The 17,118-nt window shown below is 38.8% G+C and overlaps 1 protein-coding gene and 1 pseudogene across 4 annotated transcripts in view; one reads left to right on the top strand and one right to left on the bottom strand.

The window, feature by feature from the left end:
* Window positions 1-17,118, top strand: part of LUZP2 (leucine zipper protein 2) — a 911,611-nt gene that overhangs the window by 869,051 nt on the left and 25,442 nt on the right. The window lies entirely within an intron of this gene.
* On the bottom strand, window positions 8,956-12,084 carry LOC309606003 (SUZ RNA-binding domain-containing pseudogene; annotated as a pseudogene). The gene has a single exon. The product of its transcript is annotated as an SUZ RNA-binding domain-containing pseudogene (transcript).

Genomic DNA, 17,118 nt, shown 5'->3' with positions numbered 1-17,118 from the left:
GATTTCAGGAAATCATAGACAGTGTTTTTGAGTCCCCTAGAGTGCTGATGTTAGGCTTTCCTATGGCATATATGGCCCTCTTTGGTCTCCTCTTTATGAAAGCAAGAATATTTCCTGAGTGTTTGCAGCTACCTAACCTAGGAAGTTATTCACATTAATTATACTCTAAGAGCAAACTTCCCTTTTGTAGGCTATTGCATGGATTCCAATTTATGTTTCCAATTGTTCAATAATAATAATGATGATAGTGAGAAATTTAATTTGCAAAGTTCTTTATGGCTATGGCCATAAGATGTTTTATTAGATCATCACAATATGTAGAGCAGATCTTACTATAACCATTTTACTTAAAAAGGATCTTAAACATGAACCCAGGTTTCTTATGCCAAGTCTACTGCACCAAACCGCTCTCTCAAAACGTACATTACTTAGAAACTTAGAGATATGCTAACAAAAATGGATGAACATTTAAATATGCACTGCTTCTTATGTTACCACAACACAAAGTTTATAGAGCACTCATTCTGTGACTGACTTACTGCTAAGGGCTTTGCACAAGTTTTCTCAGTTAAAGTCAAGAAGAACATTGTGAGGTGGTACAGTATTCCAATGTTATAAGTGAGAAAACTAAGGCTCATGGAGGCTAGTAACCCATCTTAGGTCTCAAAACTAGGTCATTGGCAACAGAGGATTTTGGTTTGCTTTTAATTAATTGAGGTAAAATTAGTATATAACATATTAGTTTCAGGTGTAAACATAATAATTTGTATATAGTGTATGTAGTGTATATACTACAAAATGATCAGTACAATAAATCTAGTTACCATTTGTTACCATGCAATTAACTTCCTATACCCAGTTCTCCCATCCCACCCCCTTCCACTGGCAACCACCAGTCTGTTCTCTGTATCTATAAGCGTGTTTGTTTTTATTTTGTTTGTTTGTTTGTTTTTAGACTCCACATATAAGAGAGATCATGTGGTATCTGTCTTTCTTTGTCTGACTTATTTCACTTAGTATATTGTCCTCAAGGTCCATCCATGTTGTTTCAAATGGTAAGATTTTATTTGTTTTTTATGGCCAAATAAAATTCCACTGTATATGTACCACATTTTCTTTATCCATTCATCTGTCAATGGTCACTTAGGTAGTTTCCATATCTTGGCTATTGTAAATAAATAATGCTGTTAACAAATATAGGGGTGCATATATCTATATATCTTTTCAAATTAGTGGGTTTTTAAAAATTTTTTGGATTAATAGCCAAAAGTGGAATCACTGCACCCTATGATAGTTCTATCCTTAATATTTTGAGGAATTTCCATACCACTTTCATAATGGCTGCACCACTTTATATTCCCACCAACAGTGTATGAGGGTTCCCTTTTGCCCATGTGCTCTCCAACAGTTGTTATTCCTTGGCTTTTTGTTAATAGCCTTTCTGATACTTGTGAGGTGGTATCTTATCGTGGTTTTGATTTGCATTTCCCTTATAGTTATGCTGAACATCTTCTCGTGTGCCTGTTGCCCATCAGTATGTCTTCTTTGGAGGAATGTCTGTTTAGAATCTCTGAACTTGTTTTTTTCGTATTGAATTGTTGGGTTTTCTTGCTGCTGAGTTGTGTGAGGTCTTTATATATTTTGGATACTAACCTCTTATATGATATACGGTAATGCATGTACAGCACACTCACACGTACTCAGTTAGTGTTAGCTTCTTGTGGTAGGTAAGAGATTATCAGCTGAGCTTATATTTCCATTATATAAAAAAATTAAAATCACTGATGCTTCTGGAAATTTACTAATGATGCCACTAAATGTCACATAATGGTTGATGTTTTAATTCAGAACAGCAGACTCCTAGGGGGTGCTGGGGCATATCTTCATTATTAGAGTTCCTCTAATGCTCATCATAATACATTGTGACTAATAGCAAATGTTAGATGAATGAACAAACAAATGAATAAATTAATAAATGAGGAATCTGGGAGACAGAATGATCCCACATTAGCCAAATTGCAATGGGTTCATGAGCAACCATATCTGTCTCTAAGGCTGTTCACATCCATAAAATAATTCTGTCATGGAGAGTAAACATATTCATTTTAATGACAGCAGTGGCTGTGAATTTTCATGTTAGACACATGTGCTTTTCATATTTCATCATTAGTCATGAGTATGCCATGAATTTCAGTACCCATGATGGAAACAGCTTTGCCTTAATTCATCCTCCGACTTTTGTTAGTTATCCCATTTGAGGCTACACTAGAATCAACTGAAAAGTGAGCATGGGGTTCCAGTCATTTGTTTCCAATAGACTTTGTAAGATATTCTAATTTTATTTTTAAATAAAACATAAAAGCCGTGGATGCCTATGAATGTCCTTTTTATGGATGGTGATACAACTGCCATATTTAAGTTATCTGAGACACACCAAATAGTTTTTGTTTTTGTTTTTACAAAACAGTTTTTAATTTAAAAAAAAATAACCTTATACTTATTTTCCAGACCTTGATTAAAATACAGAATGTGGCTAGTGAGTCCATTGAATCCCTGGGAACCTTTAATTTTGCCACTGCTCATTCTCCAGGGCTAAATTTACTACTGGATTCTAATCTATTCCAGAATCATTCCTGATACAGGTAAAACATATGTAGGAGAACCCTCTATATCACCTGTGGCACCATGGTATCAATGGATGTAGATAACAGAGACGTTCCCTGGTTGCTTTTAAAAAGACACAAGGGGCAACATTCCCTACTCCCTCTCTACAAAACTGACCATTTCTAAAACTGGTATTCACCTTATTTTCATAGATTAGGAATTCAGTTTCCCACTAATACCAGAATCGGGATCCTTCCATGAATGCCAACCTGCTTTACTGAGCACTTAAGAAATCCTGATTGACATTTCCCAGGTTTCTCACTTGGGCAAAATACAATATCCTCCCATTGTACGTCTCCTTGAGTCCCTGACCTGAATAAGATCGTGTAATGATAATGGTGCTTTCATTATTACCTGCTCCCAGTAATATTGTTTCATCTGACTGATGTAAACCCCTTCCTACCAACTTCCCCACACAGTTACCCAGCTATGCCTAAAATTGTCACACACATCTGACATTATAAACATTGGACCCCCATCTAGAGCCATTCTTCACCACTGAGAAGGTGTCCCTGTCTCCCTGAAGTGTTAGTCCTCACCTCCTCCTCCTTCCTCCCGCTGATGCTGCTGAACGCCAGCAACGGCCCAGTAAAATTCCAGCTTGCATTACATCACTACTGAGACAATCAGAAACACGGCCTTAGCTTCATTAAGCTTTTACTTCCACGATGTTCAAAACAGACCTCCTCTAGCTTCTCCACATGCTTAATATTTCTTTGGCACAAGATAGATAAAATGTTTTAATTTTCAACTTTAAAATATGTGAAAAAACATTCAATAAGACTATGCCTGATTTCCTAGGGTTTTTTTTTCTTTCACTTTTAGCCATTTGCTTGTGCTTTGAGATAAACTCATATTTTGAACGTATGTATGGTATCAATACTTTGGCATATGTACGTGCTCACAGACATAAGGTCACCCAACAATAATCATTTATAATAATATATTAATTATTTTATTATGAAACTAATGCATATTTGTCATGAACAATTTTAGCAAATAATGTTAGTAGTAATAATACTAATAGTAGCTGGCATTTTTATTGAGTTGTGCTATACCCATATGAACTTATTTAATCCTCACAAGTCTCTAGAAGGAAGGCTTTTTATTATCCTCATTAAAATGTTTTTTTTTCTTTTGAAATAACTTTAGACTTAAAAAAACATTAAGAAAATAGTACAGAGAGTTCCTGTATATCCTTTACATCCCTTAATGTTAACATCTTAACATAGCTGTGACGTATTTATCAAAACTAAGAAACTGGCAATGGTATAATACTGTTACCAAACTACAGACCTAACTTGGGTTTCACCAGCTTTTCTACTAATGTCTTGTTCTGTTCCAGGATCCAATTCAGGGCAACACATTGCATTCAGTCATCATGTCTCAGTCTTCTCTTGTCTGACAGTTTTTCATTCCTTGTATTTCATGTCCTTGACACTTTTGAGGACTAGTGGTCAGATATTTTATAGAATGTCCCCCAATGTGGGTCTGTCTGATGTGTTTTTGTACTTAGACTGGGGTTATGGATTTTTGTGAATAATATCACAGAGGCACGGTGTTCTTATCATCATACCAGGGATATATGACATTATTGGTGATGTTAACCCTCATTGCTTGGTTAAGATGGTGCCTGCCAGATTTCTCCACAACGCTAGTATTTGTCCTTTTCCATACCTTATTCTTTGGAAGTGAATCACTAATTTCAGCCTACACTCAAGGGAAGCATATTCTCCACCTACTGAAGAGGAGAGTGTCTAATATGTTACTGAGAATTCTTCTGTAAAAAATATTTGTCCTTTCTATTTATTTGTCCATCTACTTATTGATTCAGTCATTTATTTATATCAGCATGAACTCATGGATATCTATTTTAGATTTTAGGTTATAATTCAATACTATAATTTTTTTTTTCATTTTAAATAGACTTTGTTTTTCAGAGCAGTTTTAGGTTCACAGCAAATTTAAGCAGAAAGTATAAGAGTCCCCACTTATCCTCTCTCCTAACGCCCACGGCCTCCTCCATTATTAACATCCCCCACCAGAGTGGTACATTTGTTACAGCTGATAAACCTGCATTAACACATCTTAATCACCCAAAGTCCACAGTGTACATTAGGGTTTAGTCTTGGTATTATAAATTCTATTTGTTCTGAAAGTTGTATCATGACATGGATCCGCCATCATACAGAATTATCCTCATTTTTCATATGAGTAAACTGAAGAACAGAGATATTAAGTTGTTCAGGGAAGGTGACAAAGTTGGTTAACATTTTATGAGTGATGTAATGCATTTCTTTAAAATTCATTGCAAAATTCATTTGAATTATTTTATACATTATTTCCTTGTAGATATACACTGCAGTTGATCCATGTATCTCCTTATTTCTGATTTTTTCCAACATACAAGTGACATTTAGATAAAAATCTGTTTTATACTCCACCATAATAATAGATTCTGTAAAGACCGAGATCCTGTTTGTTCATTTGTATGTCCTCCTTCCTTCCTCATTCACGCCTTCCACTAACCGATAGAGTAGGTGATAAATGATTGTTTGCGGAGCAAATGATTATCCAACAAGTTATTGAGCTTAAAGTTTTATCAGGCGTACCTTTGAAGCTGACATTATGGAGGCCTGATTTCTGAGGTTCCTTAAGGCTACTGTCAGAGGAAGAAATGTGAGCAGAATGGTATATTTTGGTGTCACATACTTTACCTTCTTAAAAATGACTTCAGATTTTCACATCTTGGAATGTGGTTTTGTAGAATAATATTTAAAGCCTCATAAGGTTTGAGGGTATTTGTAGCTTCCACCTATGTTAACAGCCATCTGTGAACTGCAGCAATCATGTGATCAAGGCTCCAGACCCTTTTGAAGATCCAATGTGTTTTCTGAAGTCTAACATTTTTATGTATAAAAATGGGAATGGCTCAACAGTAACCTTACAATGATGGGCACAGAAAGGAGCAACCACCACAAAAGGTTCTTTACTAAGGAGACAATTACTTTCTTTAATACCATATGCTCTGTCTAATGTGACTAGTCATTTTCTGAGAATTTTTAAACAGAAAGGTCCAAAAATATTTTTCCATTTGTGATTTCCTAATAAAATATGATCATTCATCTCCCCATTTTTAATTGATCATATTTTCCTCCAGTGAAACCAGCTATACTCAGTCTATTTTCAGACACTCCATTTTCTGAAGCTGAATATGAGGTTTTTAGAACAAAACTCCATTCTTCTTTTTCTTTTTTTTTTTTTTGACAAGTTTAAAGCATGTATTTAAAGTACAATTTATAAAATGCTTAATCTGCCGACTCAGGAGCCCGTGGTGCGGGGTGGTAGGGTGGGCAGCTGCCCGCTAGACCAGCGGAGCAGGACTGCCAGGGTGCGGCCCTCCCTCCCATGCCCTTCTCTTCAGATACCCAAGGGGCCCATGTGCACCCCTGGGATCACATGGCCAAAAACAGGACCCCAGAGTTTTCCAGAGTCTCTGCCTACCAGTGAGGCTGGGGCAGCCCTGCCGGCCCATCCCTGGGCAGAGCATCCCCAGATTGGGCAGAGCAGGGTATGGCTGGGCTAGACAGGGAGCGGTGGGGCAGTGGGCTCTGGAAGGGGCTGATGGTAGCAGATAGGGTGTTGCCTCCTGCCTGCAGGTGGGGAGCACCCTGATTGAGCGGGCGGAGAAGGGTTGGTGACCAGGCCCAGACCCCCAGCTCCTTTGGTAATAGGCTGACATCAGAGTGGTGGCTCATGGGAAGCGGTTAGCTGGAAGGTCTGAGGCCTGGCTCACGGGGTCAGGGTGGAGCTGGGGGAAGGAGACAGTACCGTGAAGGCAGATAAAGGGGCAGCAGCCTCAGGTTTCTGCCCCCCACTCCCCTGGGGTTTTCCAAGCCAAAGCCTGCAGCTTACTTTTAAAAAATTTTAAAAAAAGGCACTTAAGGAAAGTTACAACTACCCCCCCAAAAAAACCACAAACACACACACAAAATCCAAACCGTTCTCTCATCTCCCCTCCCACCTCCCCCCAACACAATAGTTTCCTGTTTTCATTTCTCTCTTTTTAACATTTTGCCTGTCACCTCTCCATCTGGGAAGCCAGGACATGACCGCTGGTGGGTGGTGGCAGGCACACAGCTGGCAGAGCCCCATCTTTGGCCGGAGGGAGGTGAGAGCATCAGTCCCTACCACATCCTCGATCCACAGACACCCATCAGCCAGCCTTGCCTTGGCTCCCACTAGAGGAGGGGAGCAAGAACAGGTGGTCCCGACAGCTGAGCAATCAGCACTCTGGCCTTCCCACCTGGGCTACCTCTGTACCTTCTCCAGCTGAAAAAGATAGTCTCATCTTGGGCCAGAAACCACTATTACATGAGGGATGGACACTATCCGTTTAGAATGCGGAAACTTGGTGAGGGCAGTGGAACTGTAAAGACAGCGGCAACCTTCTCCCTTGCCCACTCCTGGAGGTCATTTCCCCTCAGAACAGCACGTGGGCACCATGCAACATTCTGCGGGTTCTTACTGCCTGAAGCTTTGTTCCAGCTCTGCTCACGGACAATATCCTGGCTTCACACAGTTATAAGCCTGTGCTATGGACTAGTTGCTGACTCAACTGACAGCTGACCTTTCCTCCTGATGGGAAGATGTAGTGGGCCAAGGCTTGCTGGGCCCGGCTGACATCCCCACTGGGCAAGGCTGAGAGCCAGCAAACCAAAGGTGGAGCGAGCCTGCAAGACCTAGCTTGCCACCTTGGCCACCGCGAGCTGCCCTAATCACAAATGTCACACCAACCACTCCAAAACTCATCTGCTGAGCAAGGAGGCCATCTGGCTGGCTGAGGGACAAAAGACGAAGTGCAACGGAAGAGATCAGAGAGCCTGAGAGGGGCCAGATTTTACACACACAGCTGCTCTGGGCAGGGCCCCTTAAGCCTCTTCCACCTCAAAGAGCCAAAGCAAATCTCCAGGCTCCAAAGGCAGAGGGGAAACTGCCTTCATTCCAGGCCCTTGCTCTGGAAAAAGGGGTCGAGGGGAACCTAGGCCTATGGGGAACCAGTCTGTCATTACCAATCTTTGCAATGCACAGCTTGTCTTTCCCCAAATGTTATTCAGAATGGTCTGCTCCCAAGGTATTGATTTCACAAGGGAAATGTACCGGGTGGAGTTACCGAGTTGATGCCATCAACAGAGATGGCGCTCCACAGACCCCTGAGAGTTCTAAGCCTTGCTGGAGTGGGAAGACCCACCTGCCTTCTGACCACACTCGGCAGAGGGCTCAGTGTCCTGGAGTCAGACTCTCTCCTGGCTTTCCTTGTGCTGACAGCAAAATACCGAGCAAGGCTCGCAGCCTCACTCCCTGCCCTCTTCTAGAAGTAGTAAGCCCCGCTGGTAGGGAACCACCCTGAGGGGTTTTGGAAGGGGAAGTCTGTTCACTTTCCCTATCTCCCAAAATACCAGAGGTGAGGGGTTGGCACCCTCCCCAGGCTCTCTGAGCCTATAGAGCTAGCCCAGTCTCCAGGTAGGGCCCAGATGCTCTGGGACTTAGCTGGGGGGGAGGGAGGTATAGGCATGAGGTGCTCATCTGTCCTAGGACCTGCAGAGCCCTGCCCCTTTTCTGGGCAGCAGTAGGAATACAGAAGCTAAGCTCACCAAAATCCTATCGGTTAATGTTTCTAGTGAATTGCCCAGAAACATTTTTAAGTAGACTACCAAACTACCCTTTCTCAATTAAAAATTCATTAAACTGCTAAAACCCCTCCCATGTACTTTGTTTTGCAAATCAAATATTTGTATAAACAAACAAAAATAGGAAGGAAAGAAAAAAAAAAAGGATATTTTCAAACGGAACTTGCTTGTAAGTGATGAAGACATGCACTTGAGGGTGGGTGGACGGGAGTTCTCATTTGTGTTTTGAAATCCCAAATTAATGAGCATGATAAACTGTTATTGCTGGCACTGGCTTCACCCCAAGCAGCCAAGTGGCACTGTCTGACTCTACTCTGAGTCCTCGGTGGGTCCCCCCAACCCTCCTCTACCCCCACCCCTTTCCCTTCCCATTGACTTGGGACAGCCCTTGTAGACATGCCAATCACAGTGGGAAGGGGGGGAAGGGAGGTCACAGTGCATGGGGTTCAAGGTCACAGTGGGCGGAGCAAAGGGGATCTCAGTGCAAGTGAGTCAGGTCGTTCCCCCTTCTCAAGTCAAGCCGTCTGCCACGGCAGTGCGACCCGCAGCGGACGACCCAGGAGGTGGTGACGGCGGCAGCGGCATCCTTTCCTGCCCGCATTTATCTGCGCTCTGTGAAGCCTTGCGGCCCGTCAGGACCCAAAGGCGGTCTGGTCACACTGTTAGGCTGCCTGCTGTCTCCGGGTTGGGAGATCCTGCTTGGCCTGTCGAGGATGGGCTGCTCTGGCGCCTCCTCCGGGCTGGCACCGCCCGGGATCCGCTTCGGGGCCTCCGCGAACTCTGCCTCCCGCGGCGCTAGGGACTGGACGAGAAGGGCTGGCCTGCTGGTGGAGGTGGGGCAGCTGACCACACCGTTGCTGGTGGGCCTCTTGAGGATGCGAATCTGTGGAGGGGCCCCGTGGGAAGGCTATCGTGCTGAATCACAATGGGCACTTTGGGAGGAGATCTGGATCTCCTCCCCTTTTGTGTGATCTTCAGTCTTTTGTCCAACCGTCTGTCGATTTCCCCGCTGTCTGCCGCCTCCTCCCACCTCTCAGCGACCTCCTCATCTTCCATCTTGCCGCTTTAACCTCCTCCCCGCAAAACTCCATTCTTCTTGATTAGAAGAATCACTCTTTGTTGCATCCTTTCATGTTTCACTAATCACATCTTTCTGTTGTCATCTCTGTAGAGATATTTTCCTGGTAATGGTGTATATACCAACGAATGGATTCTGCTATTATCAAATGCTTCAGTTTTGATTCTACGTTTAATCACCTGCAAACATTATTTACTTCTCCACTTCTTTAGCACAAACATTATATCTTCATATGAATACTGAGAATTTTTGAAGCCTTGCATATCCCTATCATATTTTAGGACTTTATGAATAAATGATTTCTCTTGTGGTCTAATTCAATACTTTTAAGATTATTCTATTGATTGGACTTCTACCATCTACAATAGGTAAAATATGTAATAGGCATATGGTAGTATATAGCCAAAAAGATAATTTGGAAAGTTATTAAATTAGAACTTCTCTAACCATTTTGTAATTATACGAGGGCATTCTGAAAACAGCACAGCAGAAAGAGGAAAAGCTACTGGATCATGGTGACATTACTGAATTACAGAATTAACCAAATTAGAAATCCTCTACTTTGGGATTTCTTATGCTAGATAATAAGCCCTTAGAGTTTAAGCTATTTTTGGTTAAGGATTATGTAACTCATAACTAAATGATTTCTAACTGATATGGAGTTCTCAGCATAATAAGGGAGACAGATAATTAAATGCGTCAAAAATCAAAACGAAAATACATCCATGGAAAAAATCTTATGGAAGGACGGAGGGTGAAGAAAATTTTTATCTTCCATGAGAGATTTTGGGAAGACTCTTTAGTGCAGGTTATATTCAAATTATGTTTTCAAAAATAAGTGGGAATTTATAATGAAAATGATTTGGGGGAAAGTAGAAGAAATAACCATGGCAGAGGGACAGAGCCAGGAGAGGAACTGTTATGAATAATGGAAAACATGAAAACACTGTCTGTGAACCCATGCGTGTGTGTGTGTGGTGTGTGTGCACGCACATACACATGTGAGAGGGAAGAGAAAGAGAACGGATGGAGAAAGAGACACACATACTCAGAAGGAGAGACATACACACACATACTCAGAGAGAGAGAAGGAGAGAGAGAGAGAAGAAGGGAGGGAGGGAAGGAGAGAGAGAGAGAAAATGGGCATGTTTAGAAAGAGGTTAAAGGGTTAAAGAGCAGATTTTGAAGGAGCTTCTATTTCCAGACCCAGGAATTTTCATGTTAACCTGAACATAGAAGGGAGCCAACCGAGGAAGGTCAGCATGATCTGTTTCAGCTTTGTCCTTTATTACTTTGCTCTGTCAGCATTTTGGAGGATGCAACATAGGGGAATATAGGGAATCTGTGTGGAATGGAGGCGGGGAGAAAAGAGGTAACTATATATAATGTGGCTGACTTTGTGGGTAGAGCTGAAAATCAAAGTTGAGAGGTAGAATTAGGCAGACATTGAGACATCCATGCCCTGTACTCTAACCGGATGTTTCACTATTTTCACCTTTCCCCAGGCATACTGCTTCCTTTTGGTTCCTTAAAGTTAGAAAGTGTCCTCCTTCCTCAGTCCCGTGCCGATTCTGATCCTTTCATCTGGAAGGCACCCTGGCCTCTTTACCTGGGGAGGCACTGCTCATCCTCCAGGTCTCATTTACAAGAACACTTCTTCAGGAAAACTTACCTGACCCTCCAGGTGGGTCAGCTCACCCTATTGTGTGCTATTCCCTCAAAGCAATCTAAAATCTCCTCTCATAATCATTATCCACATTGTATTTAATTAAAGTTTCCTGGAAGTACTTGTTTTACACACGGTTCTTCCACCAGACTGGGTGTTCCATGAGCGCAGGAACCACATCTGTTTTGTGGTCTGCCATATTCTGGCCACGTCATGGTCACCCAATAAGTAGTTTTTGAATAAATGAATGACATACTTTTTACTAGCTTAAAAAGGAAGAGAGTGTGTATAAGTGTTGTGGCAAATGCTTATTTTATGAAGGGATGTACTTTACATCAGTTGTCCTTAATCATTGGGATTTTGCAGACTTTTTAATAATTTTATAAAAGCAATGGACTCTGTCCACAGAAAACAATACCTATAATTTAATATCAGTGGACATCAGTTTAAGAAGCCTGTTCTAAAGGTTATTTTTAGAAAGTTACAAAATTGAGTTTAGACTGAGAAGTTGAGGGTTATCTGGGCATTTTTAGCTTCTTTTTGTTTCCATTAAAATGAGGTGAAAGGGAATACATTTAACAGGAAAGTCTCAGTATACTCAGGGGAATTGATTGATTAAAGTTTAGTAATTACAAACCATTTAATCTCTGGAGATGAATTGTTGCATTGTGAATACTGTCCTTTCTAAGATGTTTCAGAGATGCTTTATTTAGAAAGCAGTTTATAAGAATGTAGGTTAAAAAATTAAGCTTATTGACCCAAAATATCGATTTTTTCCCCTAATCTTTAAAGTGGCCTTATATTAGAATTCACTATCATTAAGGAGTGAATATTTGAGTGACGTCTACCATTTGCTTGCTTGTTGTATTTGGGCAAGTTTCTTAAACTGTGAATTGTAGTTTCTTCATTCTTAAAAGGTAACATGGTTAGTTATTGAGACACAATGCACATACTTAGATTTTTCTGACACGTGGCAAGGACTCTATAAATATAAACTGATTTTTCTGACACGTGGCAAGGACTCTATAAATATAAACTGATTTTTCTGACACGTGGCAAGGACTCTATAAATATAAACTATTATTGTCATGCACCTCCCCCACAAAGAAAGAAAGAAAGGAAAAAAGCAAACAGGACTTTTTTCTTACTTTAGTTATTTCAACTTTTTAAACCAGTAAGTGTTTACTCCCACCTAAATTAACTTCCTTGATCCAAATTTTAATCACACCATATCCATGCACTCTTCCAACCCATTCTCAAATCGTCCTCTTTGTGCATATGGGCCACATACATCCATATATGTGATAATCAGGTTCCTGACTTATTCTGGGATCTGAAAGTTGTCAGCAATACCACAGGGCATAAGCAACATATTTACTGATTATTCTTTGGAAATTATTCAGAAAATAAATTATTGTTAAACGATTCTTTCTGATATAAACAAAGATTTGTGTCATTTTGAAATATTAATAGACATTTATTACTTGTCAAGTAATTAGTAATTCAGTTTAGTAGAGCAGTATTCATATTCAAAACACTTTGGAAACACTAATATTCTATTTCTCATGATTAATTTAGAATAATTCTCTTGAATAAACAACATTTGCTATTATTTACATTACATTTACTTCATAATTCATTACCAACTGTGTTATTTAGAAATTAAGTTTAGAAATACCCATGAAAACTTTTTCTTCTCAATCTCCATAGGTGTTATTTTATAGTATATAAAAATGTGTGTGTATGTATGTACACAAAGTTAACTGAATTGTGTGGCAATGACTGAAGTTAACAAGCACCAACCCTATGAGTAATTCCATCTAAGGTTGTCAAGGTGTTAAGTATTATTGTTTATTTACCACCTAAGTTCTCCGTTACTTAGTGGATAAAGTCTAAACTCCTCAATCTGGGGGTCAAATCCATCAACTACTTGACATAACTTATTTTTCCACTTTTGAAAGTTTCGCCTTGAAGCATGTTCATGTACTATTTTTAATTCTCACAAACCTCATTTTGTTTTAGAACTCTCTCCTTTTTACCTTTTCTGAGGTCTAAATCCTCTTCCCAAATTCCTCTTTTCCTTATGTCAAAATCTGATTCTATAAGACCGTCCTCAAGTCTAGTTTCTAGCCTCAATTCCTCCATCATATTGCTTAAAATTCTTTTGACTAGGATAAATCTTGCTCTTACATATAATATTTTATATTTTTTAGCATGTTATTCTTATTTTAGAAATAGTCTATGCTATTTCAGGAAAATATAAACAGAAAACAGCCAAAGATTTAAAAACAGCATAGAACAACACCATAATTCCTCCAAGTAGGAAAAAAAAAAATCTCACATACTTTCTCTCATAAACTTTGCTTAGTACATACTCATTTTAATACACTTTCGCAGAACAGGATGATACTGTGCATAATGTTGTGTAAACCATGTTATGTTAACAAAGTATGAACGATTACCACATCAACAGATATATTTCGTAACTGACATAACATTTAATTATTTTATGTGTTTACCTAAGTTGTGTACATAATAATAAAACAAACACACATAAGTCCACCAACCAACATAAAAACATGTTTGGGGCATTATCAATATTACTGATGCTAGCCGTGTATTCATGCACAATTCCTATGCTAGATTTTTACTGTTTATAAATTTCTAAGCTCTGTCTATGTGGGTGTGTGTATTGTACCATATTATCTTACCTTCAGGATAGAGAGGGAGATAGAGCAACGAGAAAGCATTGTCCTTTCAACATTTTTTGTTTGTTTGTTTAACACTCTGGGCCATCTTCTCCCAAAATATGTTTAATTATCATTACAGACAATATTTCTGGTCACTAACTTTGTCTCATTCTATGTACATGAATTAAAGTTAAAGAAGGAATGAGTCTGGGAAGATCATGATTGGATGATAAGCACGCCACCCCTCCTGATGATTTGATCTGTCAACAACCTGTAAATGTATAAAACCATCAGAGATTTTTAGTAGGCCAAAATTAAAGAAGATGTAGGAAAATAAAGTGATGTATTTAGCAGATTTAATTTAATTAACACATATGGGTATTTGTATTCTTCAAGTAGAGCGTAACTTTTACATCCATTATTTTTTTTTTAATTTTCTTAAAGCAATTACTTACTTGGTCAAAAAGCACACTTTAATGAAGTTAAAGCATATTTTAGAAAACTAGACCCTAAGGCCAAGAATACTCTATAGCTGTCCTCTTTCTTTTTACCAGTATCTCATAATACAAAAACGAGAGCCCCTGCGGGAAGTTATATAATTTGAGAGTGAAGTGGGGGCTTGTAGTAAATGGTGACAAATCCTGTCAACCACTATCACACCTAGTAGAGAGGTATCAAGATGGAGATGGATGAACAAAGAAATCGGAATCTGACAGCTTGGGTTAAATCACTGGCTCTACCTATTTGATTTTGGTGACTCAGGGGACCTCTCAGAGTCTTAGTTTCTTTATTCCAAAGTCTTAGTTTCTTTATTCTTTATTCCAGAGCCTCACAGAGTTCAGATGAGACCTCATCTAAAGAGTTCTGTGATGTTTCTAATCTTTTAGATAATATCAAACATCTTCCTTTAGTCCACCTTGATACTAGTTTTGAGAAGTTATAGAGATGGAAAAGGTATTGTTCTTGCCTTTAAAATGCTCATGATCTCATTTACTGGTCAGGACCCCTGATAATTAAATTAAGTCAACAAAAGAAAATAACAATTTCAATCACTTCATTCATCTTTTTGGTCCTCATTACTAGGGAGATATGGCCCGCTTCATCATTTCACCCACTATGCCCCAAACCCTACCTCTGGCAACCACCAATCTGTTTTCTGTAATTATGAACTTATTTTCTTTTTCTGTATTTTTTTAAAGTGAGATAATACAGTATTTGTCTTTCTCTGCCTGCTTGTTTCATTTAGCATAATACCCTCAAGGTCCATTCATGTTATTCCAAATGGCAAAATTTCATTATTTTTGTGGCTGAATAATATTCTATAGTGTATGTACATATATACCACACTTTCTTTATCAGTGCATCCATTGATGTACACTTAGGTTGATGGGGCTGCATATATCTTTTCAAGTTAGTGTTTTTATCTTCTTTGGATAAATACCCAGAGGTGGAATTGCTGTATCATATTGCAGTTCTATTTTAAAATTTTTTAGAAACATCCATATTGTTTTCCATAGTGGCTGCACCATTTTACATTCCCATCAACAGCACACAAGAGTCCCCTTTTCCCACATCTTCACCAGCACTTGTTATTTCTTGTCTTTTTGATAATAGCCATTCTAACAGGTATGAGGTGACATCTCATTGTGGTTTTGCTTTGCATTTCCCTGATAATTAGTGATGTTGAGCATCTTTTCATGTACCTGTTGGCCACCTGTATGTCTTCTTTGGGAAAATGTCTGTTCAGATCTTTGGCCCATCTTGTAATTAGATTGTTTGTTTTGTTTTGTTTTGGTGTTTTGCTATTGAGTTGTATGAGTTCTTTATATATTTTGTTTATTAATACTTTATCAGATATGTGATTTGCTAATACTTTCTCCCATTCAGTGGGCTGCATTTTCATTTTGTCCATGGTTTCCTTTGCTGTGCAGAAGCCTTTTTGTTTGACGTAGTCCCACTTATTTATTTTTGCCTTTGTTGCCTTTGCTTTGGTGTCAGATCCAAAATATCTTCACCAAGATCTAAGTCAAGGAGTCTACCACCTAAGTTTTCTTTTAGGAGTTTTATGGTCTCAGCTCTTGCATTCAAGTCTTTAATCCATTTTGAATTAATTTTTGTGTATGATGTAAGATAGTGGTACAGTTTCATTCTTACCTTAAAAATACCTTAGAATTTTCACATGGATTGCACTGAATCTGTAGATTGATTTAGGTAGTATAAGCATTTTAACAATTAATTCCTCCAATCCATGGGCACAGAATATCTTTCTATTTAATTACGTCTTCTGCAGTTTTATTATTATTGTCTTACATTTCAGTGTACAGGCCTTTTAACTCCTTGTTTACATTTATTCCTAGGCATTTTATTATTTTTGATGCAATTGTAAATAGGATTTTTTCTTAATTTCTGTTTCTAATTATTTGTTATTAGTGTATAGAAACAAAAGATTTTTGTACATTGTTTTTGCATCCTTCAACTTTACTGAATTTGTTTATTAGTTCTAATGGTTTTTTGAGTTTAGGGTTTTCTGTATATAATATTACATCATCTACAAATAGTGACGGTTTTATGTCTTCCTTTCCAATTTGGATAACTTTTATTTCTTTTTTCTGCCTAATTGCTCTGGCTAGGACTTCCAATACTGTGTTGAATAAAAGTGAAGAGAGTTGACATCCTTGTCTGTTCTTGATCTCTGAGGAAACTTTTTCAACTTTTCACAATTGAGTATGACGTTAGCTGTGGGCTTGTCACATATGACCTTCATTATGTTGAGGTATATTCCCTCTATACCCACATTAAGAATTTTTATCATAAATGCATATTGAATTTTTTCATGTGCTGTTCCTGTCCGCTGAAATGATTGTGTGATTTTATCCTTCATTTTGTTAATATTGTGTATCACATTGATTGTTTTCTGAATGTTGAACCATCCTTGCATCCCTGGAAGAAATCCTACTTGTTCCTGGTGCCTGAAACATTTAGTGTCTTGTTGAATTTGGTTTGCTAAGATTTGTTGAGAATTTTTGCACCCATGTCCACGAAGAGTATTGGCCTACAATTTTCTTTTCTCATGGTATCCTTCTCTGGTTTTAGTATTAGGGTAATGCTAGACTCATAAAATGAGTTTGGAAGTGTTCTCTCCTCTTCTATTTCTTGGAAGAGTTTGAGAAGATAGATATTAATTAATTCCACTTTAATTGTTGGATAGAATTCACCAGTAAATCCATCTATTCCTGGACTGTGATACGTCAAGACAATGAAATATTAATCAACAATAAAGAGCTATGAGCTATCAAGCCATAGAAAGACATGCAGGGACCTTAAATGCAC

This window comes from Balaenoptera borealis, assembly GCF_965194805.1.
Source record: "Balaenoptera borealis genome assembly, chromosome: 11".
Classification (NCBI taxonomy): Eukaryota; Metazoa; Chordata; class Mammalia; order Artiodactyla; family Balaenopteridae; genus Balaenoptera; species Balaenoptera borealis.
Note: the sequence above shows the minus strand (reverse complement) of the source record. Positions and strands in the feature narration are given on the sequence as shown.